The sequence below is a fragment of the Pleurodeles waltl genome, chromosome 9, assembly GCF_031143425.1.
Source record: "Pleurodeles waltl isolate 20211129_DDA chromosome 9, aPleWal1.hap1.20221129, whole genome shotgun sequence".
NCBI classification, from domain to species: Eukaryota; Metazoa; Chordata; class Amphibia; order Caudata; family Salamandridae; genus Pleurodeles; species Pleurodeles waltl.
In genome coordinates, this window is record NC_090448.1 from 388,744,417 (window position 1) to 388,772,122 (window position 27,706).

Here is a 27,706-nt window from a genome sequence, read left to right on the forward strand (position 1 = left end):
AGCATGCCACTACTATCTGGCAGACCTTTCCGGGTGAGTAGCACAGGGATCCACCTGTCAGATGGAACCACCTGAACCTGGCCTTCAGGAGGCCGAAGGTACGTTCGATAATTCTTCTGTTCACCCATGTGCCTCATTGTAACGATTCTCAGCCCCTGTCCTGGCATTCCTCACAGGGGTAGCCAGAGTCACCTGTAAGTATTGAGGGACAACATTTAGCCTTACACAATGCTATGGGGATGATACCTGAAGGCATACACTGGCATACAGTGGGTGGGGACCCACTGCATGTGTGAAGGATACATGGGGATGTTTGTGCAAGGATCGTATCATCGGGGCGGGGGGGAATATCTGGGGGCAGTGTAGATGGTGTGTGCCAATGGTGATGGAAGCGGGATTGGTGGGACATATGTGTGACAGGATGGATTGTATGTGTAATGGTGTCCTCCTGTCTGTATTACCTCTGCAAGTCAGCGCCCATCAAAAGAAGGGATTATGGTGTGCCATCGCCAATGACGTCCAGACCCGGAGGCTCTATGGCAGGCGGAGCACCCACTGTCAGAAACGGTGGGAAGACGTGAGACGCTGGGCACGGAAGATCGCAGAGGCCCAGCTGGGGATGGCCTCCCTACGAGGAAGGGGTGCCCGTCGGACCCTGACCTCCCTGATGGCCCGCATACTGGCGAGGCCTACCCAGAGCTGGATGGGCGCTTGAGGGCATCACAGCAGCCAAAAGGAGGTGAGTACAGTGGCCATTACAACAATAACTGGTAGGTGGCATGGGATCTGGGTGGTGGGTGTGAGTTAGTGGGTGCCCCTAATGCCAGGTCAGACATTGCAGCATGATCCAGTTCAAGGGTAATGGATGTATGGCAAATGCAGGTAACCTAGCTTGTTAGCATTCCATGTCAGTCAGGGATTTGTGGGTCCCAGGAGGTGTGCAGTTGGCGGTGTTTGGCACTCATCTTGCCATGGCATCTAGCCAAATCAATGGCAGTGCAATGCATAGTGCTCAATCCTGATCCATGTGTGTGACGGTGCTGTTTATACCGACTGTGGCATTGGTGCAGTAACTTACCCAGTGTTTCCTTTCTCTCTCTCTGCCCCCTTTTTTTCTTCTGTCATCCTGTCCATGTGTGCATTAGCATCATCTGGCGGAGGAGCAGTGGCACCGGAGACAGAGGGAGCTGTATCCCACAGGACCCAGGAGGCAGAGTCCACCGACACCAAGGGAACCAATGGGACAGAGGGTGAGGGCAGCACCACGGCAGAGACAGGAGGTGACAACACAGACTCCGATACCTCCTCTGATGGAAGCTCCCTGGTGGTGGTGGACACCTCTGTGGCCACCCAGCTGCATGTACAGCCACCACCCCGTACCAGCACCGCCCTCCCAGTAGCCCCTCAGTGAGTTGCCTGTGCCTGCTCACCTAGGAGGGTGGGCATCTCCTTCACCCCAGGCACGTCAGGCCCTGCCCCAGTGAGCCCTGCTGCCCTGAGTGAGGAGGCTATTGACCTCCTGAGATCTATCTCTGTAGGGCAGTCAACCATTGTGAATGCCATCCAGGGGCTGTCATCCCAGATGCAGCAATGCAATCTTTTCCTGGAGGGCATTCTCAGTGTATTGGCGGGCCAACAGAGATCGTGTCAGGATCTGGCCTCCTCTCTGATGGCAGCCATTGTCCCTGTTCTTACTGTCCCCCCTCCAACTCCCACTGCCCAGTCCCATTCTCCTCAACCCCAACCCATCCCATGCACACATACAGACAAGCATGCACACAAGACAACACACAAGAGTGGCACAGTCAAACACAAGCACCACACTTCATCCCCCAAGCACTCATCCAAACACCAGACAGTTGCAGACACAACCACATCTACTGCCTCCACTGTCTCCCCCTTCTCCTCCACCTCCCTCACAGTCACGTCTGCACTCACACCTGCATGCACTGTATCAACATCCACCACCAGCATCAACACACCATGTAGCACACATACCTCACTAGCAGACACCTCCACAGCATTCATCCACGCGTCCCCTGTGTCCTCTCCCACCCTGTCTGTCCCCCCCTCCTAAAGGACACAAACGCTACCACTCAGACACCCAACAACCATCCACCTCACACACACACACACACACTACCCATGCACCTGCATCCTTGTCCAGCAGACTTTCACCTCCAACAACCACTCCCTCAACCTCCACTCCCATCCCATCTCCCACATCCCACCCTAACGCACCAAAGAAACTTTTCCTTGCAAGTCTTGAACTCTTCCCACTTCCCTTCGTCCTGCCCGTAGAAGCAGGGTCCCCCCAGCACCTCAGCCAAACAGTCCACGGGGATAGTGAAGGCACCTCCTAGTCGTGGACGCAAGACAGTGAGGGATCCCACTCCAAAAGGCAGAAAGGGGAAGGATCCCACTCCAACAACAGCCAGAAAGGGGAAGGATCTCACTCCAACAACAGCCAGAAAGATGAAGGATCCCACTCCAATAACAGCCAGGTAGGGGAAGAAGCCCACTCCAACAACAGCCAGGAAGAGGAAGGATCTCGCACCTCCTGCCATAAAGGGGAAGAAGCCCTCAACTCCAACAGAGGCTGGCAGGGTGACACCACCACAGCCACCACCAGTGGTCACAGAGCCCTCACCTCCAGCTGAGGCAGTGCACCCTTCACCGCCAGCAGAGGCAGCCCAGGAGGCACCCTCACCTGCTGACACAGTGCAGCCCTCACCTCCAGCTGAGGCAGTGCAGCCCAGTTCTCCTGCAGAGGCTGCACCTTCACCTGCTATGACAGTGCAGCCCTCACCTCCAGCAGGAGTTGGCAGGGTGACACCACCACCAGTGGTCACGGAGCCCTCACCACCAGCTGAGGCAGTACAACCCACTCCTCCTGCTGAGGCTGCCCTGGAGGCACCTTCACCTGCTAAAACAGTGCAGCCCTCACCACCAGCGGAGGACATGTAGGCCACCCTCCAGTGACTGCTGTACAAGGAGCCCCCTCCATAACCAGTAGGCAAGTTTCCCACCCCAGAGACTGTGACCTTGCACTCCCCAGCGGAGAGAAATCGGCATGGGCCCCCCTCCAGAACCAGTGGACAAGTTCCCTACCTGAGAGACTGTGACCTTGCCCTCCCCAGCAGAGAGAAATGGGCATGGAGCCCCCTCCAGAACCAGTGGGCAAGTTGCCGAATTCGGCTGAGGTGCCCCCCAACCCCTTCCCCCTGAGGTGCCTGCCCACCTCATTGATGATGCCCCTGCACAGTTCTGTGATGCTGTGGCCAGGAAACGAGTTGGGCCTTGGACTGTGCCTTGTGGTCATGTGAGCCCTTAGTACTTTGGACTGGGCATTGGCCCTTTGTGTACATTGGTAGATATTTGGTCCATGTGGTGAGTTTTGCTGTGCTAATACATTTTCAGTACTTCAGTACTCCTGTCCTTGTATTATTCTGCTGTGTGTTGTGTGCCATTGTTTTTCGTCTGCAGCTGGTTGTGTGTATGGTGTGTGTGTGTGTCACTGTCCTTTTCCTCCCTTCCTCCCTGGTGTGCTAGGCGGCTGTACTCACTGCTGTCATCTTCGTCGGCGTTGGTGTTCCAGGTGGAGTATGGCATAGATGAGCATGGGGAAGTCTTGTAGTGGCGGTTCCATGGCAGCGTAAATCTTCTCTGTGTCCCTGAAGGTGAGTCTTTGATCTTCTGTGCAGTGTTTCCACCAGGCTTTTGATGGTGTTGGTACCGCTCCGGCAATCTTGGTGGTTTCCTGTGTCATCATATGGTAGGCGGTACTTTGTCTTCCGCCTGGCTGTTGATGGCTACCGCCGTGGTGAGTGTTGTTAACGCCCTGGCGGATGGTGTGGTACATTGGCTGTCTATGGGAGTTCTCACCTCCATGATCATAAATTGGGGGTAATTAGAGCCAGCCTGTTGGAGGTATTACTGCCACTTTAACAGTCACCGCCAAAATTCAAATGACCACCTCAGTCTATTCCAAGAAACCCCTTCATTGGTGAGCAGTCCCAGTGGATTGTTCCTGTAGGAATTAGGGTAGAAGTTTACCTAGGGGAAATCAAGGGTTGTACTGAAGCCATCTTAGTCTCCGTGGGTGAGGTAGATGTTGAAGCCCTGGCCTCCTTACCTCTCATCATGGTGAAGTACAGACAATGGCCAATCATCAACGGGACCAAGGTAAAATCTCTGAGGGATACAGGAAGCACCATGGATCCTACAGGATCTACTGGGAGGAAGGTATCCTATGTAGTGTACCTGGGGGCCCAGAGCCTGGGGCAACGTGGGGAATGGTCGCCCGAAACAGTACAAAGAAAGTGACAAGGCCTTCCTCTGGAGCCCATGATCTCCCCTTACCTGAGTATTTGCAGCAAACCAAAACCTGGGGTAGTTTGCTCAACTACTTTTACTGGCCCCAGATGTCTGACAAGGTAAAGGAGTTTTGTCGCTCCTTCACTACCTGTCGAGCCACTGCAAGACTCCATTAATTCCTCTACCTGTGGTTGGGACACCTTTTGAGAGGGTGGGGTTTGACATTATCGGTGCCCTAGTCCCTAAAACAGATTCAGGGTGGCCAAGATGGCGGCGTGAGCAGACGCGCTGGTCCGAGCTCCGCCGCCGGGGCCTCTGAAACCGCCTCAAGACTCCCGAGCTGGAGGGCCTGTGGGGCCCGGCCGTGGTGCCTGACGTGGGAGGAATCCGAGGCACCCAAGAGAAGTGAGGATGCCCGCGGCTGGATCACCGCACGCGAGGTGCGGCGCGTCCTGGGCCGGTGCCTGCGCCCGGCGAGAGAGGAGGGCCGTGGTTCCTGCTGCAACGTGGGCCTGAGGCCCGGTGGTCGGGCGAAGGACCGTGGCGGCGCACTTGGAGAGGGCCGAGAGCTTCCGGTGAGGTGAGTTCGTGACGAGGGCCCAGTGTTGTGCTGGGTGTTGGAACTGGGGAGCATCGGTACCCGCCTTGCTGGGCCTACCGGAGAGGGGCCCTAGAGACGACGGAGAGCGGACGGAGGCGCTCCTGTGCTGCGGGGCACTGTGCTAGAGGAGTTTGCGGGCACGCAGTGGGACTGGGCCACTGGTCGGAGGTGCGGTCGGCCCGCGATGGCCTTATTTAAAGCTGAATTGGATTCTGAAGAAGCCCGCGGGGCACCCTGCAGCGTGAAAGACTGACGGCCACTGGTAGGAGTGTACGGCCAGGAGAACACAACCCCCGGTGGCGACGCGCAGAGGTCCGGCTGATATACCTGTGCCTCCACAGTTAGAGGTGATGGCGACCTCCAAGACCAAGCGGGACCGGACGGTGAGAGATATGCTCACTGGGGGACGTCCAGTCCCGGGAGGGGCCCCTGAGGAGCTGCCGTCCGCGAAGCCCCCTGAGGCAAGGAGGGAGACAGCAGAGGATGAGGTGGCCCCAGTTACAAAGGCTTTCCTTACCTCCCTGTTTGAATCTCTCCGCAGCGACTTGCAGGAACTCCGCAAAGACGTATCTCAGGAGGTGAAGGAGTTATGGGTTGAGCTTACCTCCCTGGGTGAGCGGGTAACACAGGTTGAAGATGGTGAAACGGCCCATGGTGAGGAGGTGGCGGACCTGCAGCAGGAGGTTATTCGCTTGCGGGAGCAGCAGGACCTCCTTCAGATGGCGGTGGAGGACCTGGAGAATCGGTCGCGCAGGCATAATATCCGCATTAGAGGGGGTACCGATCGGGGCTGAGAAGGAGGACATTGGAGACTTTGTGGTGGCGTTGTTCCGCTCTGTCCTCGACCCGGAGGAATCCCAGGAGATTGTCCTTAATAGAGTCCATCGTGTGGGCCGATCCGGTGGAGCAAGGGACCGCCCGCCAGATATTCTGGCGTGTGTCCACAACTTTGGGCTGAAAGAAAGCATCTTGCAGCGAACGCGCAACCTCCCGCAGGTCCACTTTAGAGGACATCTGCTCCAATTATACCAGGACCTTTCGGTTTGGACTTTGCAACAGCGGCGTGAGTTTAAACCTATCACAGAGCACTTGCGAACACATGCTGTGTCGTACTTGTGGGGTCATCCATTTCGCATTGTCTTCCGCTGGGAGGAGCAGCTTCGCCAGGTGAAATCTTTGAAGGAGGCGAACCGGATCCTGGGTCTGGAGGGAGACACCCAGGGCCCGGACCTGAAGCTGGGGCCGGCCAACGGGATTCGCCCACGTTAGCGGAGGAAGGAGAGACGGAGGAATCAGCAGCGCCCTACTGTGTCGGAGCAGATCTCGGAACGTCAATCGGCAGTGAGCAGTATGGCAGCTGGGACATGTGCCTAGGCGATGGGAGGCGAAGAGCTGCTGGATGGCTGTGGGTCGCTTGTTGCGGGCCTACGGCCCTTTGAGCAAGGCCTGGGCGGCGGAGTCGATGGACTTGGTGGACGAATCTGTGTGGTTCTACGGCCCTGCTGAGACTTTTTCTTCTTTGTGATGTGTGTGAGAGGACTTCTTTGTTTTGAGCACCTGTTGTGCGTTATGGTTATATGTTGGTATGCTTCCCTGCGAGTCTGGCGCTTATGGGTTACAAAGGTGTGGCCGTGCGACCTGGAGCGGCTGAGTTGCCGCTCTGGGCCTTGGCCCCTCAGTGGATCTCCTTCCCCCCTCAGCAATTTTTTCCCTGAGATGTATGACAGTTAAGTGCTTAAGTTTGAATGTCCGTGGGCTTAACAGCCCGACCAAGCGGTTGGCGATATTGTCAGGGCTAGAGAAATCCGGGAGTCATATCTGTTTACTACAGGAGACACACTTGCTGCATAAGGACACATTTCGCATGCGTTCGTGGTGGTTCCCTAGACAACTCTGGTCTTCGGCAGCCATGAAGCATGCTGGGGTGGCAATATTGCTTTCAAGGACCTTTCCTGGGGAAATAGTTGGGAAGGTACACGAAGTGCAAGGCAGGTTTCTGGCTATTAGAGTAAGACTTGGGCCCTTCTTCTTCACTATTGCCTCTCTCTATGCTCTAAATGCCCAGCAAGAGGCCTTCCTGAGACAGGTGGTTTCCCTGACACTTAGCTCGCCGGACAGTGCCATTCTGGTAGGCGGAGATTTTAATCTGGTGATGGACAACGAGCTTGACCGCTCGGGTCAACGCTTTGGGCAGACGGGGGCGTTATCGGAGGCGGGACGACAGTGGCTGGCTGAATGTGGGTTGGAGGATTTGTGGAGGAAGTTAAATCCTACGCTCCGGGATTACTCCTTCTATTCAGCAGCGTCCAAGACCTATGCACGGCTCGATCTCTTCCTGGCCTCACACAAGTTTATGCCCAGAGTCAGGGAGGCCATGATTGAACCTAGGGCCTTGACCGATCATGCTCCAGTTACTGTAGAGCTTACCATGGAGGTGGGCCGGGTGGGTACCCCGAGCTGGCACTTTAGGGATTCCTTGCTCCAGAGTGTGACAGTGGTGGAGTCGCTGCGGCGCGCAATCTCGGACTACATTAGCTTCAATGACGATAGCAGCACTTCTTGGAGACTGTGTGGGAGGCCCTGAAGGCTGTGGTACGGGGCGAGGTAATGGCACTGTCCGCAAGAGACAATAAGGCAAGGAGAGAGATAAGGGAGAAGTTGGAGCAGAGGGTGGCTGTACTGGAGCGTTCCCATAAAGCCACCGGCGCACCTAGAATTTGGCGGGAAGGTGAGGCAGCAGCTGAAACAACTGGACTGGGATAGGGCGGAGTATGCGGTAGTGCGACTTAAGCATAAATACTATATTGGGAGCAACAGATGCGGAAAGCTCTTGGCGCACCCTCTACGAGCGCAACGGGCGCCGTCGGCGATAAAGCTAATCCGTTCCCCTTCTGGAGGAGAGGCCCACACGAGCGACCAGATCGCAGAAGCTTTTGCGGAGTTCTACCGGGGGTTATATGCGGCGGATGTGCGGGACGATGCAGCCCTGGATTCTTATCTAGAGGGCATAGCAGTCACCCCTCTTGGGGAGAGGGAGGCGTCCCTGCTGGACCAGCCGATAAGAGCAGAAGAGGTTATATCGGCAATCTTGCACCTAAATGTTGGGAAGTCCTCTGGCCCTGACGGGTTCACGGCATTATTCTATAAGACCTTCTGTGTGGAGCTCGTCACGCTCCTTGTGCGGCTTTTTAATTCCTTCCAGACGACGGGAGCCCTGACGCCTAGTATGTTGGACGCTACCATTGCTGTTATACATAAGCCGGGCAAAGACCCAGAAGAGTGCGGTTCATATAGGCCGATTTCGCTCCTGAACATTGATGCCAAGCTGTTCACCGGGATTCTTGCATGCCGCCTCAATCCTTATATGCCGGGTCTTATCGATCCGGATCAGTCAGGTTTTATCCCAAACCGACAATGTGGTGATAACACGAAGCGGCTTCTGCATTTGTTAGATATAATAGATCGATCCCGTAGGGAAGCGCTCTTCTTATCTATAGACACCAAAAAGACGTTTGACAGGGTTCATTGGCCATACCTCATTCGGGTACTGGAGCGTTTTGGTTTGGGTCCTGGGTTTAGGTCTTGGATCCGATGCGCCTATCGGTCCCCTAGGGCAGCGGTTCGAGTTAATGGCGTGCTTTCCCTGCCGTTCCCGGTTAGGCGTGGGACTAGACAGGGATGCCCGCTCTCCCCCCTCTTGTTTGTGCTATATATGGAGCCCCTCACGCAGTGTTTGCGGGACAGTCCCTTTGTTTCCGGTGTGAAATTTGTCGGAGACCACCATCTCATTACCCTTTATGCAGATTATGTGATCCTCACTGTTGCGGAGCCCAGGACCTTGTTGCCTGCGCTTATGGAGATACTAGCTGAGTTTAGCCAGGTTTCGGGATTTAAGGTGAACATGTAGAAATCCCAGATCCTTAGCTTGTCGGTGAATTCGGATCACGAGGAAGACTTGAGAGCTAGATACCCCTTCCTGTGGTCGTCTTCGCGTCTTTCCTACCTGGGGGTCGAACTGGCGACGTCTGCTGTGAAAACAGCGAGCCTGAATTATACGAAGTTGGTTCGCGAGGTACAACGAGATCTGGAGTTGTGGGGGAGACACAAGCTGTCTTGGCTGGGCAGGGTGGCGGCGGTCAAGATGACTGTTTTACCACGCATACTATTTGTGTTTCAGGCGCTTCCACTGACCCCACCCCCTCGGGCGATCACCACTCTTCAATCGGCGGCTCTGAGGTTTATTTGGGAGGGTCGACCGTTGCGTCTCCCACAACAGTTTTTATATCGCCCTAAGAGTGGGGGGGGGCTGGCAATTCCGTATTTTTTGCGTTATTTCCAGGCAACGCAGCTGCGCTTTCTTTTAGAGTGGAGTCGCCCACTCACGGAGAAGCATTGGTACTTTATGGACCAAGCGGTAGCGGGCTCCCATATTTGGAAGGAGCCTTGGCTCCGACATCGGCACAGGGCAGGAGGACTTTATTCTTCCCCGGTCACGGGAGCAACACTGCGAATATGGGACGCTGTGGCCTGTCGTTCGGGGGTGACGTCTTTTCCGTCCCTGATGACCCCCATAGGCGCGAATCCTGACTTCGAGCCTGGACTCAATCTAGAGGGCTTGAGATGCTGGTACGAGGGGGGTTGTAGGAGAGTGGGAAGCCTCTCTGATGAACATGGGGTACTGTCCTTTGATCAGATGAAGGAGAGGTATGGCTTGCTGGAGGCGGATAGGCTGATGTATTATCAGGTCTGGCACTGGGCCCTTCTGCTGGCTAACAGAGCATTAATAGATAGGCCTCTTACACCATTCGAGAAATGGCTGTTGCTAAAGAAGGACGATAAGGGCGTCATTTCGGAACTTTATCGACTCCTGCAGGGGGAGAAGCGCCTGCCCAAGTCAAGGGAACAGCTGAGATGGGAGAGGGAACTGGAGAGGGAATTTACAGATGAGGAGTGGGACAGTATATTCTATAGAACACACCTCAAAGCCTATAATGCAGCAGGGACAGAGACATCATATAAAGTGGCCTCCTACTGGTATTACACTCCAGCACGTATTCACGCATGGAATCCTGCTAAGTCGGACCTGTGCTGGAGGGGATGTGGAGCCACAGGTACACTGGTGCACTTACTCTGGCACTGTCCCAAGTTACATTGTTATTGGGAAAGCATACTAGATGATATTGATTCAGCATTTCACACTGAGATCCCAAGGTTCCCATCGTATATTTTGCTGGGGTTATCCAATCCCTTTACTTTTCCTTTGAGATCGCTAAAGGGGAGGCAGATGGCTCTGGCGCTTGATGCTGCGCTGCAGCAGATTCTAGCTCTCTGGGGTACGGACAGGGTCCTGACGCGGGTGGCATGGCTCCAGAAGCTGTGGTTTATCCTTGCCATGGAGAAACTCACTCTGGCCTCCCAGCAGCGAATGGGTGATTTGAGTGTATTATGGAAGCCATTCCTTCAGATCCTATCCTCAGAATTTACTGAGTTGACATGCCCGGCCTATCTGAGAGTTTTGAGAGTGACTTGAATTTTGTTCAGAGTGCTGTGAGGAGAGACACTTAGGAGGGCTGGAGTTGGATGGGGGGAAGGGATAGAGGAGTGGAGAGATAGGGAGATTACTTGGACTCTGGAGGGGAAGCATTGTTAGTATGTTTTTACTTATATGTTTGGGTGGTTCGCATCTACGGGACTCGCAACCTGAAAGACTATTGGACGTTGCCAGTCTGCTCTCTGGATTGCGAATTGGAGGTTGGCGGAGAGGCCCCTTAGGTGCTGTCCAGAGGTTAATGGGAGGAACTTCTGACGATGGTGCTGAGGTCTTTGCTGGAGCGATATATTTCATCTATTGCCCTGATATGTGTTGTATTTTGTATGTTTATACTTTCAAAATAATAAACAGATTTGATCCATAAAACAGATTCAGGGAACAGGTTCATCTTGGTGGTGGTGAACTATGCCACTAGGTACCCTGAAGCCATTGAGAACGGTAATTGTCCCTGTGCTGGCCAGAGCATAGCTTGGTATGTTAACCATAACAGGGTTCGCTAATGAGGTAATCTCAGGTAGGGGGACAAATTACTTGTCTGTATACTTGAAGGCTATGTGGGATGATTGTGGGGTGACTGACATGGTAACCTTCAAACCAACTGTCCTGTGGGGAGATTTTATAAGACCCTAAAAGGTATGCTTTTGGGGTTGTCTGACAAACTCTGCAGGAAGTGGGATGTCCTACCCCTGTGAATTTGATTTGCCTACAGGGAGATACTACAATAGAGAGTGGGTTTCAACCCATTAATCTTTTGTATGGGCACCCCGTTAGAGGCCCCTAAAGTCTTGCCCTAGAAGGGTTGGAGAAGCCTTACAAGGAACCCAAACAAGCTGAGTTCATGAAAAGGCCTAATGAAAACGTGGAGATCAGCAAGGAGCTTTTAACCATAGCAGGCTACTAGCCTGGTCAGAAAGTGTGAGTTGTGAAGCCCATGGTTCCCAGGACTCACCAGAACAAATGGACTGGGCTCTACATGATACTGGAAAACATGGGTGTGGACCTTGGTACCCTCCCAGACACCCTTAGTGGGTAATCCATGTCAACCACATGAAGATCCATCACAGATGAAGGAGAGGAGCAGAATTGTGGACCTCTCCCAGAAAACAAAATATATAAGTGGTCATATAATTCAAAGGCCAGCATCAAGGGGTTAGTGTCCAAAATGTTGTCCCTTGGGGTTTCTGAGCCCTCAAGTAGTCCCTGGGCCAGCACTGTGGTGCCCAAAGGTAACCCAAAAGGGGGACCCCATAGCTTAGGTTATGCGTGGACTAAAGAGGACTGAATGCTGTTACCAAGAGTGAGGCACACTCCACTCCCCCAGCTGATGAGCGCATTAATCGGTTAATGGTTGCCAAGAATCTCAGTACATTAGATTCAACTTCTGGGTACTGGCAGATTACTTTAATGGAAGGCGCCAAGGAGAGAACATAATTTTCAACTCACCAGGTCCACTTCCAATTCCCGGTGATGCCCTTTGGGTTGAAGCAAGTCCCTGCACCCTTTTAGAGGCTGGTCAACAGTCTGTGCTGGAGATCTTTAGTGTAGCATATCTAGAAGATATTGCTGTTGTCAGCTCCACCTGTCAGGACCACTTGATTCCGTTTGGGAGGTGCTGCAGGCTCTTCAGCAGGTAGGCCTGACTATCAATGTCCTGCAAGTGCAAGAAACAACATGGTTTGTCACGTAACAAGGCCACCAATTTGGCAGTGTAGTTTTTTAACATATGGAAAACTCAGTAATCGCCAAAAATCATTGAAGGAATATGCAGAAATTATGTGCAGCGAAAAGACAATTTTATTCAATTGAACAATCAAAGTCACAAAAATTGCTCAGGGAGTGCCTGTGCAGAAAAATGTGTTTGGTGCTCTTCCATAAGTTACACATGCATGTGATAAACGTGATCATCTTGTGTTTCAAAATGAGAAGAACACACCCCATTCAAACATCATATATTAAAAAGTGGGTCAAATGTATAATCAGTCGAAGAAATTTAAATCCTCAACAAATACGAGGATCATCATCAGAACATCTTTCTTGTGTCTGAGACTCTATTAACAAGCATTGAGAAGCCTAACAACTCCCCAGTAGAAATCTGTGTTGCATGGGACTGTTCGTGGGTGGTTGTGTCTAGAATCACCATGAGGCAAGGAGAGGCCAGGGTGGAATGAAACAGGCTAAAAGAGCAGCAGCAATGAAGTTAAGTTAGTCAAAGCAGGATCAATGTCTGATGACTACAACACATGGTGACCATGTTTATCACATTTCTGACTACATTGTTCTGCAGTGGCACTCACTGCGCCATACTTTTAATTGCTTAATTGATTAAAATTGTCATTTGACTGTTGGAAATTGTCCTTTCTGTAGGGTCGTCCTCAAACTTTTTGCTTTCTTCCTCCCCTTTTTGCTGAGTTTGTTTCTGTTGGCTATAGAACTCTGCACACTTTACCACTAGCAAACAGTGCTTAAAGTACTTGTGTACTCTTCCCTGAAACATGGTGGAATTGGCTTAGAGCCAATTGGCATATTTCATTTAAGTCACTAGTAAAATGGTACTACATGTGCCCAGTACCCGTAAATTAAATGTTACTAGTGGACCTGCAACACTGATTGTACCACTCTTATAAGTAGCCCTTTCAACATGCCTCAGGCCTGCCATTGCCAAGCATGAGTTCTTGTTTTTGTGTCTAATCGAATAAGTTACTTACCTTCGGTAACGCTTTTTCTGGTGGATACAGTAACTACCTGTGGATTCCTCACCTAAAGAATTCTCCCCCTCGTGCCAACCTCGATGGAAATTTCTTCTAGCTCTGCACGTCGACGATGACGTCACAATCGCCTGACTCCACGCGACGCCGTATGACGTCATCTAGGCAAAAAGAAGCCCTCGTCGACGTGCAGACGTCAGTTATCACCATTTTTTACGTGCCATAGAGGCGAACAGGTGAACATTGACCTTAAAGAGAACATAGTCACATCAAATGGAATGAAATCACAACATTTATTACAATAAAGATAAAATTAGGTAACAGCAATAAGTGTTCTATATGAAAGTAAAATATGTGAGACAAGTCCAAACATGTTTTCCTTGAACTAACAAAATTGGTGAAAGAAATGCATATATACATGCCCCAACTATATACATAATTCAGGTATATACATATATACAAGACAAAGGATGTTCACCCATGGATTTCATGGTATGACCAGTCAGGCAACGGGGAGGCGGGTGGGACCGTGAGGAATCCACAGGTAGTTACTGTATCCACCAGAAAAAGCATTACCGAAGGTAAGTAACTTATTCTTCTGATGGATACACCTACCTGTGGATTCCTCACCTAAAGAATAGAGTTCCAAAGCAGTACTACCTCCGGAGGTGGGTGCCTGAATGGTCAAACCAAGAAATCCTGCAGCACTGAGCAAGCAAAATGGCCATCCCTCCTAACCTCAGAATCCAAACAATAATGCTGGACAAAAGTATGGAGGGACGCCCAAGTTGCCGCCCTGCAGATGTCAACCACAGGAGGAACACCCCTAGCCAAAGCCGAAAAAGCAGCTTTAGCGCTGGTGGAATGGGCACGAAGCCCCACAGGTGGTTCTTTCTTCGCCAAAGAATAACAAATGTTGATACATAGAATGACCCAGCTGGATAGCGTTCTCTTGTGGTCTGCTCTACCTTTCCTCTTCCCCACGTATCCAACGAAGAGCTGATCATCTTACCTGAACTCCTTCGTCCTGTCGACATAGAAGCTCAGCGCTGTTTGTTGATCCAGCCGGTGGAGCCTCTCTTCCTCCTTGGATGGATGAGGCGGAGGGTAAAAGGAAGAGAGAGTAATAGACTGCCCCAAGTGAAAGGGTGTAACAACCTTCGGGAGGACCGCCTTGGTCCTTAACACCACTTTGTCTCTAAAGAAAGAAAGGTATGGGGACTCTACACTAAGAGCCTGAAGCTCACTGACCCTTCTGGGCGATGTTATGGCCACCACGAAAACAGTCTTGAGAACTAGCAACCACAAAGTACAAGAATGCATCAGTTCAAATGGAGACCCCATTAAAAATATTAATACTAAATTAGGGTCCCACTGAGGCATAACAAATGGTGATGGTGGAAATTTGTTAGTAAGCCCCTTTACAAACCTTAAAACAATAGGAGACTTAAACAAGGAAGGCTGATCAGGAAGGCACAGAAAAGCCGACAGTGCAGATAAATAACCCTTGACTGTGGCAACCGCACAACCTTTCTGCGCCAGGAAAAGAGCAAATGACAATATGTCAGACAAACGAGCCTTTAAGGGATCAATTCTGTTCTCTCCATACCAAAATACAAATTTAGCCCAACGACTTGCATAGATCGATTTGGTGGAGTGTCGCCTGGCCGATAAAATAACATCCACCACTTCCGGTGGGAGAGAAAAAGCACTCAGATTGCCCTGTTCAATCTCCAGGCATGAAGGTGCAAACTCTGGAGGTGGGGGTGTAGAATCTGCCCCTGCGATTGCGAGAGGAGGTCCACCCTGTAAGGGAGACGGAGCGGAGGGCACTGAGAGAGTTGGAGACGGTCTGAATACCACACCCTTCTTGACCAATCCGGAGCTATTAAGATGACCTGGGCTCGGTCTTGGCGCATCTTCCTCAGAACTCGAGGAATCAAGGGTATGGGAGGAAACGCGTAAAGCAACTGACTCTTCCAGGACATCTGAAACGCATCCCCCAAAGCTCCCTGCACCGGATACTGGAGGCTGCAAGATAACGGGCACTGCACATTCTCCTGCGTTGCAAACAGATCTATTTGCGGATATCCCCACATCTGGAAGATGTACAGAACCAGATCTGGATGAAGACGCCACTCGTGGTCGACCGAGTTGCGTCGACTGAGAACGTCCGCACGCACGTTCAGAGCTCCGGCCAAATGATGGGCTACCAAGCAGATCTTGTGTTCCTGAAGCCAGGACCAGAGTCGAAGAGCTTCTCTGCAGAGAAGATACGATCCCACTCCTCCCGGCTTGTTTATATACCACATCGCTGTAGTATTGTCCGTTAGGATCTGGACTGACTGACCGCGAATGGAAGGGAGGAAGGCCTTGAGAGCCAGACGTACTGCCCGCATTTCCAACAGATTGATGTGAAATCTCTGTTCCACTGGAGACCAAAGGCCTTTGACCTCCAGGTCCCCCAGATGAGCTCCCCACCCTAGAGTGGAAGCATCCATTACCACTGTGGCCACTGGTGGCGGTAGCGAGAACGGCCTTCCTTGTGAGAGGTTGTCGACCACTGCCCACCACTGAAGATCCACTGCAGTGTCTCTGGAGATCTTTATCGATTCCTCAAGATCCCCTTTGTGCTGAAACCACTGCCTGCGGACGCACCACTGAAGAGCCCTCATGTGCCAGCATGCATGAGTGACCAGCAGTATGCAAGAAGCAAACAGACCGAGCAGACGAAGGACCTTGAGGACTGGAACTACCGCTCCATTTCGAAACATTGGAATCAGCGCCTGAATGTCCTGAACCCGCTGGAGCGGAGGAAAGGCCCGATTCAATGTCGTGTCCAATACTGCCCCTATAAACAGGAGGCGTTGAGAGGGCTCCAGGTGAGATTTGGGCACATTGATTGAAAAACCCAGGTCGTACAATTGAGTTGTCAACTGGAGATGACGCTGCACGAGCTCCGGAGTCTTTGCTTTGATTAACCAATCGTCCAGATAGGGAAACACCGCTATCCCCCTTCTTCTGAGCTCTGCCACTACCACCGAGGTGCTGAAGTAAGACCAAACGGGAGGACCGCAAACTGATAATGCTGCGATCCCACCACAAACCGGAGATACTTCCTGTGCGATTTGAGGATCGGAATATGGAAGTAGGCATCCTGCAAATCGACAGACACCATCCAATCTCCTTCGTTCAACGCCAAAAGAACCTGTGAAAGGGTCAGCATTTTGAACTTTTCCTGCCTGAGGAACCAATTCAAAATCCTCAAGTCCAGAATTGGTCTTAACCGACCATCCTTTTTGGGGATCAGGAAGTATCTTGAATAACAGCCCTGACCCCTCTCCTGCTCGGGAACCAACTCTACTGCACCTTTTGCCAATAGGGATAACACCTCCTGTTGTAGTAACAGAAGATGGTCTTCCGAACAGAAGGATGGGCGGGGAGGGAAGGGAAGAGGGAACTCCCGAAAGGGAAGAGCATACCCCCTCTTCACAATGTCGATGACCCAAGAGCCTGTTGTTATAAGCTCCCACATTGGAAGAAATTGGGCAGGTCTCCCCCCTACCGGAGACAAGTGAACAGGGAGTGGTGGAGGACTAAGGTTGCTTTCCCTGCTGCACCCCTCCCGAGGAAGAGGAAGAGGCAGAGTGCTGCTGGGTGGCTCCTCTTGTACAGACTCTGCCCCTGCCCCTGAAGGATCTGTATCTCAGGGAGCTTGCAGATTGATGTGGTCCTTGGAATCTGCAACGAAAGGAGGAGCCACGTCCAAAACCCCTAAACCTCCTATAAGACCTAAAGGAGGAGGAGGAGGCCGACTGAAGTCCTAACGACCTCGCTGTGGCCCTGCTCTCTTTAAATCGTTCAAGAGCAGAATCTGCCTTTGTCACAAAGAGTTTTTCACCATCAAAAGGCAGATCCAGGAGAGTCGCCTGCACATCCGTTGAAAAGCCAGACGAAAGCAGCATAGATTGTTGTCTCGAAACTATGGATGTGCCCATAGCTCTTGCCAGTCCGAAGTGTCTAACCCAGACTGGATCACCTGGGTCGCCGCCACCTGAGCGTCCGTCAGCAATTGTAACACTTCCTGTGACAAGTTCGGATGGCCTTTTGCTTCCTCCATAAGGGCATGAATATAACGTCCCAAAATGCAGATTGCGTTGGTTGACTTCGAGGCCATACTACATGAAGAAAAGGCCTTTTTGGCAGAATGGTCCATTTTCTTCGATTCCCTGTCCGCAGGGGTTCCGGGGAACGAGCCAGGAGAGGACCGGGAAGAACAGGAGGCCTGAACTACTAAGCTCTCCGGTGTCGGGTGCTTGGAGAGGAAGACAGGGTCACCTGGTGCCGCTCGATAGCGTTGTGCTACCGCCCTGTTGACAGGTGCAGAAGACACAGGTTTCTTCCAAATGACTTTGATGGGGTCCAGAAGAGCCTCATTAAAAGGCAAGAGAGGCTCTGCCGTCACAGAAGTTGGATATAGCACCTCTGTCAAAAGGTTCCTCTTCACCTCCGCAGCCGGAAGAGGAAGATCTAAGAAGTCTGCAGCCTTCCGTATTACTGCATGAAAAGATGCAGCTTCCTCAGTATACTCCCCAGGGGAAGCCAGATCCCACTCAGGGGAAGTATCGATGCCACTCGCAGTATCCAGTCCTTGAAAGTCACCAGAAGGCTCCAAGATTTCACCATCTTCCAGGTGTTGTCTGCTGTACTCTTCCTCCTCCAGAAGGCGCAAAGCCAGACATCTGGATCGAAGTCTAGATTCGAGACCCGGCGTCGATAAGGCGTCGGCCGATGCCGAAGATCTTCACCGGCGCCGAACCTCGGATCCATCCGACGGCGGGCCCTCCAGCTCTACGGGAACCTTGACTGTGGACTGGATCTGAGGTGAATCCATTGGCGCCATAGCAGGTGTTGCAGGTCTCCTGGGCGACGTCAAGGGCATCGGCGCCGCTTCGGCTGCAGCAGACAAAAATGGCATGAAAGGCGTCGACTTATAAGACGCCGGAACACCCAAATTAAAGGCCAAAGGGCCCGACGGACCTGCTTGTCCTCCACCCGGCGCCATGGTGGAAAAAATGTTAAACATGGCATTCAAAAAAGCCGCAGGATCCGTACCCGGCGCCGGGAAAGCCGGATATTGCTGTTGCACTGGTGCCGGCATAGAAGCCGAAGATGGGCCAGGCAACTCCTGGTTAGGAGAACCCTCTGGTCTCTGAAGAGGCTCTACCTCGAAAACCGACCCAGGTGAAGTCTGAGTCGTAGGAGGCGGAGGAGTGACGGTCGGGCTAATCTCCCACGTCGGACGGCGCCGAGCTGACGGAGATGCCGATCTGGACCAGGACCGTCCTTTACTCGATCGGCGCCGGGAGTCGTGACAGCGCCGAGAGTCTCCATGGCGATGATGAGCCCTCGAGAATCTCGAAGAGGACTCTCTCCAATGACGCCTCTCCTTCTTTTTCTTGGAACGGGCCAAGAATAATTTAGCCTCTCTTTCCTTAAGCGCCTTAGGGTTCATGCGCTGGCAGGAGCCGCATGACTCGACCTCATGGTCGGAACTAAGGCACCAGAGGCAATTCTCATGGGGATCAGTAACCGACATTCGACCCCGCACTGGTTACAAGGCTTAAAACCGGATTTTCTTGGCTGCAACATTGTAACCGTCGATACGCAACTGTAGCTCCCTGTGAGCCTCGAAGAAAAACCGTTACTCGGAGGCACGGAAAAAAGGGAACTGACGTCTGCACGTCGACGAGGGCTTCTTTTTGCCTAGATGACGTCATACGGCGTCGCGTGGAGTTGGGCGATTGTGACGTCATCGTCGACGTGCAGAGCTAGAAGAAATTTCCGTCGAGGCTGGGGCGAGGGGGAGATTTCTTTAGGTGGGGAATCCACAGGTAGGTGTATCCATCAGAAATATCTTTATGCTCAGAATCTACATTTTTGATTTTGCGCATATTCTGGTAGTGAAAAACTCTTACATTTGTTTTTCACTACTGCGGGCCTATCTCTTCCATAGGATAACACTGGAGTTCCCTTATTACATTTTATAAGTGTCATTTCCAGACGGGAAGAGATCATTCCTTCAAGTCTGGTGTCTCTGAAATCACAATTTAAAATCTTACCTTATGATGAAGTCAGAGTTTAAACTGCAATTCTGAAAATGTCACTTTTAGAAAGTTGGCATTTTTTTGCCTTAACCATTTGGTGCATGCAGTCTGTCTCTGGTCACATGACTGGGTGTAGTTGGCAGTTGAGCTTTGTGTATTCCTCCTAGACAGCAACACACAATAGGAGCTTAGATGTGACTTAATGGACCATCCCAGGCTGGATAGGAAGGTGGAGCCGGACACAGCCTTACTTACACCTGAATAGGCTGTGCCCTGTTCACACACAAAAAGGACTAAATGACCCTGCATTTTCACTTCAGTCAGCTTGGAGCCAGGGGAGGCAGGGAATTCCTTGTACTTCAAAGACACTGTCTAGATGCTTCTCTCACCTTTCGGAACCAGGACACCAGTGTATAGAAGATGAACCTTAGACACCACTACTTCAGATCACTACTGGACCTGCGGAAGGACTCAGAGGACCGCTTGCTGCTGTGACCTGATGTGCACTCAGCCAGACTGCTACTGTACCTAGAAGGACTGCTTCACAGCCCGGAGGCAGCCTTGAACCCTCAGAGGCAGCCCAGCTGTTGTGCCCTGCTTCTACATCTGCACCCAGGACTACGAGAGTGACTCAGAGGGCTACTATCCTGGCCTCCTGTTCAGATCCACATGGACACAGCATGCTCCCACCATCTTGAACCCACACCTGAACACCCAAAAGGTCTCTCTCCACTCCTGGACCCTTGGTGCTAAAGGGGCCCAGATGGACATTTTAAAAAACTGAGGACTGAGACTAAATTTGGCCAAGAAGTGCTCTGAGAACTAGGAGGAGACCAGGACCAACCTGCTCATCTATCCACCCAAGATGCATCGTTTGTCGGATTGACTTTGTGGCTTCTCCCGCTATATTCTTCACCACAGCAGCAAATCTGTTTCAGCGGTCCCTCGGCAAAGGGGTATCTGACTTTGTGGAACTCTTTGTCTACACCCTTCTGCTTTGTCCTGCTGGAGATTTTTTACCTCAATTTTGGCAACTAAGCCCGAAGGTAAAAATCATCACTGTGGCTTCACTCTATGGGCATCCGCCCACTGAACTTCTACCTTCTACCTTCTCAGACTTTTTTCTCTAAAACGTTTTCTAACTCTGAAGGTAAGCGCTGACAGGGCCCAATTCACTTCTTTTATATGAACCGCACTCCATCTCGGTCAGCCTTAACTTCGACTTTGACCCAATCTCTAGCGACCAGATGCCACTGTTGTCGCTTTTATCTTTGAGGTGCTATTTTGAACCTTAAACTTAAAAAATTAAAAACTTTGATTCTAATGATTGGATTTTTGTCACTTTGATGTAACATAATTTATCAAAATTTGCTCTGTTTTTCTGATTTGGTTCGGGATTTTGTTTGTGTTGTGTTTTCACATTGCTACTGTTTGTGTGCTGCATAAATAATTTACATATTGCTTGTAAGTTAAGCCTGACTGCTTTTTGTAACAAGCTACCCAGGGGTAAGCAGAGGTTAATTTACTGACTTTTAGTGGTTCACCCTGCAAAGAATTGTGTCTGTTGCTTGAGCAGGGCTCCCACCCCAGTCAACCAACAACCCAATTTCTCACAACTGCACATAATTTCAGCATATTCCTTCAACTAGGGACCTTTGTTCCTTGTTCTACCAATTTGGTGGGGGGGGGGGGAGAATATACACCCTCTGCAGCCCAAGATTCAGATAATTGTGTCTTGGGACCCTCCCAAAATTTGACTCAGGTTAGAGCTTTCCTGGATCTGACAGGTTATTACAGGAGATTTGTCAATCTGTATGGCACTACAGAAGCCCCCTAACAGAGCTGTCTTTAAAAAAAAAGCAGCCACAGAACATCATCTGGACTGAGGAGTGTCACAAGGCCTTTGACACCCTGAAAGAGGTGCTAAGCATTTGTACTCAAGGCATTTGATTTTAGCAAGGAGTTTGTGGTCCAAACCAAATTTTCAGAGCATGGAATTAGGGCAGTGCTATCACTACTAAATGATAATGGTCAGGATTAACCAGTTGCTTTTATTAGCAGACAACTACTCTCCAGAGTATATTGAGGCACAGAGAGGGAAGCCTCTGCTATGGTTTTGTCATTGACGAAGCTGAGACCCTACTTGTTTGGGACTCATGTCAAAGTTCAAACTGACCACATGCCCCCACAGATAGCTCATGCAGATGGGAGGGGAAACCCCAAACTATCAAAGTGGCCCATATCCCGACAAAGTATGGACTTTACAGTGGAACACAGACCTGACACTAACCATGCCCTGGCAGATGGTCTTTCCAGGTCCTTCCTCTTAGTTGGTGTGAACTGCCTACGGAGTGGCCGAGTTGCTCCTCACCTTTAATATGGGCTTAGGATGGGTTATGTAGAAAAATGTCTCCTTTTGTATGGTCCTCTTTTTTCTAGGCTAATGCTGCTGTTTTATTTTACTCTGTGTACTGCAACACTACTAACCAAGCTGTGGTGCATGTGCTCTGAGCCTTTTACACGTTGAGATAGGTAAAATATGCAGTCAGGCTTGTTGCCAACCTATATGTCCCTAGTATATGGTACAAAAGGGTACCCAGGTCATCTAAGTTAAATATCACTAGTGGACTGCAGCATTTGCTGGCCCTAAACCTTCCTTTGTAATACTTCACCCTAAGGTGGGCCCTAAATTGAAAATAGGTCAGGCTGTGTGATACTTAAAAAGTAAAACATGTATATTTTAATGTTTACATGTCCTGGCAGTGAAATTCCCCAAAGTTGTCTTTTTACTCTGGCAAGGCTGGTTCTTCCATAGAAAAGCACACAGTGCTTAGCCTGAGCTTGGGAGTAGCTAGAAAAATGATTCAAGGACTAATTTTAATAGTAGTTTAAAATCAAACTTGATGGTCAAGTCAGATTTTATATTATTATTTTGAAAATGACACTTTTAGAAGGTTGTCATTTACTTGCCTAAGCCAAATGTACCTTTCTACCAGAGTTCACGGTCACCCAGAAGCTGAATGTCTCCTTAATTAGTGTGAAGTTGCTCCCAGAGCTAAACAAAGCGAGAGGGGTTGACCTTCCCCTCACAGGATGGCCATCTGGGCTGTGATTTGAAGGACATTTATAGAGCACAGCAAATACCCAAAGGTATTCAGGAGCTATAGACTCAAAGGTACTGGTCCATCAACAACGTCTGCCCAACATTTCCTAAATCGTAAAATGCCAGGTCTTTAAAGCTTTCCTAAAGGGAGTGAGTGACTTAATCACTGTCAGATGACTGGACAGTGAGTTCCATAATCTAGCTGTGCCCACAAACACAATTAACTTCAAAGGCTGCCTACTCTCTCACAAGCAGATGTAGCTCACACTGCTCCTCTATTATCCAGCTAGCCAGCCAGGCACCAATCCCATTGGGAGAAGAACTGACCCAGAACTGGTTTGAAGTGCCCACAAGCGAGGGTTTGTCCATTATCATAGCAATATTTTTGGGTGGGCACAAGGAGCTCTGCCCAGGGGAAGAAAGATTCTTCCATCTTGGTTTTAGGTAGAGAAAGGCGCTGTGGTTTAGTTTACAGTAAAAATCACAGGAAGTACTGCAATGGTGGGTCAGTTCATCCTCGGTAATGTTTACCTCATTGCTTACGGAATGGTCAGTAGTTTCCTACAAGCCACAGGCTGCACTGGGCATCAATTTGGAACCCCTGTGGAAGACAAAAGTAGGACTGTATGTGCTGTTGTGACCTGTGAGAAGAAACCGAAGGGCCTGACATGCTCCCACTTGTACCCAGAACCAAGAAGTGGAGCTACAGGCACACAAACCATTCAAGAAGGTTTCTAAGTTCACACACAGAAGGCTTCACCAAGAGTGATGCCAAGCCGAAACCTATCGACGTTGAGACCTTCCTGAGCATGGATGCTGGACTTCACCCAGTCTGAGCTTTCCTCCACTTCATCGATTATTGCACAGGGACCCTGCTCTTCATCATCTTGTCATCATCATTCCCCCCCAACTCAGATCTAGCTTACAGCTTGCCCTGCTCATGACCATCTTTTCTCCAGACAATTTCTAAGTTCAAAGGTAACTCTTTGACCGGGACCTGCATGGGCCTCATATTTGGCCCACACTCCATTGTAGTTAGTCTTAATGTTTCACTTTGCCCGGTCTAGAGCGACCAGTTGTCTACGGTTGGCACTCTGTGCTTTTTAATTTAAGTCAAACTTTTAAAAAATCATATCACTGATACCACATATTTATGTTTGTCTATTTGGTCTCATTTTGTTTCAATAAAATATCCTAAATATTCTCCTTTTTTATAAATTAGAGTGGTATTTTTCATTTTGTTGTGTTTTGTTTTCAACTTTCACTGTTTTGGCACTTTTAAATGCTTTGCACATTTTCTTAATTTCAGACTATCTGCTCTGTGCGATAGCTACCAGGGGTTGAGCTCAAATTTAACTAGTCAAACCTTTACTGGACCTAACAAGGATAGTGACATTGGTACTAGTGGTGGACTACCATCCACCACAACGAATCCACTTCCTCACACTGTACAACAAAAGGTATACAATTTTTGCTTATTAAATATGATGAAAAAGTGGGCAGTTTTCACTTTATCTTTTGTTCCATGATATATCTGGAGTTGGCCATGTTGATTTGTGTCATGCTGTTCCAATTATTCGCCATGCTAAATTTGGAGGTTGTGGATTAGACCTTGATCACTCTGATTTCTTATTATGATCTCTATTGAGTTTGGGGCAAGTGAACTGGGCACTGAACACTGTGGTGTACTTTTCTGCTTCATAGTTTGAATTTGTGGATTAGGTCTTAATTGCTCTAAGTTTATATGGTTCTCCCTGGTAAGTTTGAGGCTTGTATATTAGGTCATGATCATTCTGGCTCTCTCTTCTTCTCCTCTTGGGTCTTGGGTTTGAGCCTGAGCTGCGGAGTCTTGACTATTCTGGCCTCCTATTATTTTATTTTTTTGTATAATCGTGCCAGCCAATTCTCTATCTTTTAAGGCAGAGGTTGGTCTTGTGCATTCTTAGCTTGGGACTTGGAGTGCTGTCGGAATAGCTTTCTTTACCTTCGTTCTCTCCTGGATTTTATGCTTGGGAAGAAAGGATGGGGACTTATTCTGACTAATCTTATTATCTAGTAGGCCTTACTTTCGAGGAACAGGTGAATGGCTTGGTTAACTGGGGCATGGAGCACTAGGTTAGTTCCCCTTTTAATTTCTGGGGATGGCTGGCTGCTTGGTTGTCAGATGATTCACTAACAGGGTCTTGACCAGATGTTATCTGATCTAATAATGGCCTCCCATTTACTATTGATTTAGCAATCTGATTCATTGACAGTCCTTCTGAGTTGGCTTTAATACAGGTAAATACAGGTATGAGTTTCCTGGTGATGTCTGGGCATTGCTATGGATCTGATCTTGGAAATAAAAATTGTCCATTTAAGTAACTCTGGCTAGGTACTGGGATGTTGGATCGACTGTTTTTTCTATGATTGTGTTTACTTGATATATGGGGACCCTCTTTTCAGTTTCCACTCTTGACCTAATTGCCGTGGAGTTTGCTTCCCATTTTTAGATTGATACTGGTATTTTACTAGACTTGATTTGGCTCAGAAAGAATGGGACTTCTGTCCATATGTGTCTGTCTGCTCTTTGTAATCTGTTATTCCACATCATGGGGCCCTCTATAACCAGTGATCTCTCTATGCGTTTCCTGTTTCTGCAGCTGTTGTGATCCTTTTAGCATTGCCTTCAATTAAACTCTTTTGCTTCTTATGGGACATCTTGTGTTATTGAAAGGTATTAAGTGCTTGTTGCCGAAGAGTTATGCAGTTACTGCTTTGGTTATTTCAAGTATCTATAACTCACGCCCTAAAGTAACTATAACTTGTGCCCCGCCATGCAGTATTTTTTCTTCAATAATTTGAATGCTAATGTTTCATTTATATTTTAAATTATATTATAGAAGTTGTCATGAGTGCTGTATTATCTGGGGTAATTAGCAGTGCATGGCAAAGTTGCGAGTTATAGTTACCTTAGGGCGTGAGTTATACTTACTTGAAATAACTCCTACTATAACTACTGAATTTCTGTGGTTCTGTATGAGTAAATTCAGAATCTAACTATAACGCCCCTGTAACCTTTGTTTTTTTTTTAAGTGAATGTCTATGGCTATTTTAATTCTATTTCCTAACTATAACGACCCTGTAACCTTTGTTTTAATTACTTTACATTAAGCCAACCACCTGCTGTGCGTGGTGGGTGTTGGCTGCAGGGACTGTGGCCAACACCCTGTAACCACCCAACTGTGTGCACGGCCTTAGGAAAGGGTTGGCTGCAGGGCCTTGCCGGGCTAACCCCTATAACCACCCAACCCCCGCACACAACATTTGGCCATGAGCGGTGGGGGTTGGCCGCTGGGCCTGGCCTGCAGCCAACCCCCATAGCCACCCGACCCCGCACCACGCACAATTGAAGGGTCTACCTCTCCGGGTGTGAGAATAGGTGTGACAGCGCGTCTCGGGGTATGACAGTGTCTGTCAGGGTGTGACAGTTGGTGCGTCAGTGTCTGAGTGGGTCTGTGAGTGGGTGCTTCAGTGTCTGAGTGGGTCTGTGAGTGAGTGCATGAGTGAGTGGGTCTGTGAGCGGGTATGTAAAGATCTGAGTGTGTGTGTGTCTGAGTGGGCCTATGAGTGGGTGCATGAGTGTCTGAGTGGGTATGTAAGTGGGTGTGTGAGGGTCTGTGAGTGGATGAGTGAGGGTCTGAGTGGGTCTGTGAGTGGATGTAGGATGGTCTGAGTGCTACTATGAGTGAATTAATTAGTGTATGAATGAGTCTGTGAATGTTTTAAAAAAAATGTTTGCCGAATTCATCCCAACAGTACATTCGGGCAGCGCTGAGCATCGCAATGTATCTGCGAATATTGGGCGTCATGAAAAAAATAATTTTAAGGTCTGTAAATGAGTGTGTCAGTGTCTGAGTGGGTACGTGAGTGGGTGCGTCAGAGTTTGAGTGGGTCTGTGAGTAGGTGAGTAAGGGTCTGAATGGGCGTGTGAGTGGTTATATGAGTATCTGCGTGGGTCTGTTAATGGGTGTTTGAGTGTCTCTCTCAGTAGCTGCATGAGTGTCTGAATGCTACTATGAGTGAATGAATTAGTGGATGAAGGAGTCTGAATTTTTTTTTTTCCAACAATATTCGTGAATTCGTCATGACGTTACATGGGGGGGAGGGGGCCGCGATGAGTGTCATGACGTATGTGCGAATATTGCGAGTTGTGAAAAAAAATTATTTAAGGGGTATAATTTGACCCTCAAAGACCCCTATATCACACCCCAGGGTGAAGGTACCTCCATCCTGAACCCTTTTGCCACTTTTTTCCTTTTAATTCTCAGCCCCGGGGATCGTCTCCTCCCGTAACCTAAAATGGCAGTTGCAACTTTCTGGCCAGGTTGCGGCCAGCCAATCACAGCATTTCTGGTGTCCCCCACATTCGCAAATATGCTGCGATCACAGCTACAACAGACCCGCGGTCCACGATTTACAAATTTATTTTCCCTTTTGAAGGAAAGCATCCTTTTTGCCATGGTTAGCTCCCACTTTTTGCCTGGTTTCTGATGTGGCTTTGGCTGTTAGTGCACTGGGTCCCTACTAAACAGGTCCCCAGTGCCAGATCTCTTTCCCCAAAACTTCACAGTTGTTTTGCACAGTTGGCAAACACTTTAGCTACCACTGTAAATCCCTAGTAAATGGTACCCCTGGTACCTAGGGCCTGAAGTACTAAGGAAGGTCTCTGAGGGCTGCAGCATGAATTGTGCCATCCTCAGGGACCCCTCACCTAACTCACACAGTGCTGCCATTGCTGAAACTGCGTGTGTTGGTGCAGGTTAAATTGAAAAAACGAACTGTCACACACCGCTGTGTGCCAGGTCCCCTATCACTGCATGTGCCAGGTGTAAGTCACCCCTAAAGCTGGGTGCCTCCAGGCACATGTAAGGGCATATATGCATAAGCAGATATGCCCCTGCTGTATCTCTGTCATTCTGAGACACAGTAAGTGCACAGGGAAGCCATTTAAATGCATGTGCTGGACACTAGTCATTATGAGTTCCTCAGCTAAATGATGGCTTCTCTGAATACTGGGATGTTTGGTATCAAACATCTCAGAATAATAAACCCTCAATAATCCTAGTGATGGATTTATTACTAAATGCACACAGAGGGCACCTTAGAGGTGCCCCCTGAAACCTACCTAGCTCCTGGTGTGTTCACTGACTGGTACAAACCAGTGCAGCCACCCTAGATTGAGTTCTGGCCCCTTGAGGTAAGGGCCAACGCTATTGGAGGCCCAGAACAAAGGCCTGCTCTGGGTGGAGGTGATGACACCTCGTTCAGCGCTGGATGGAC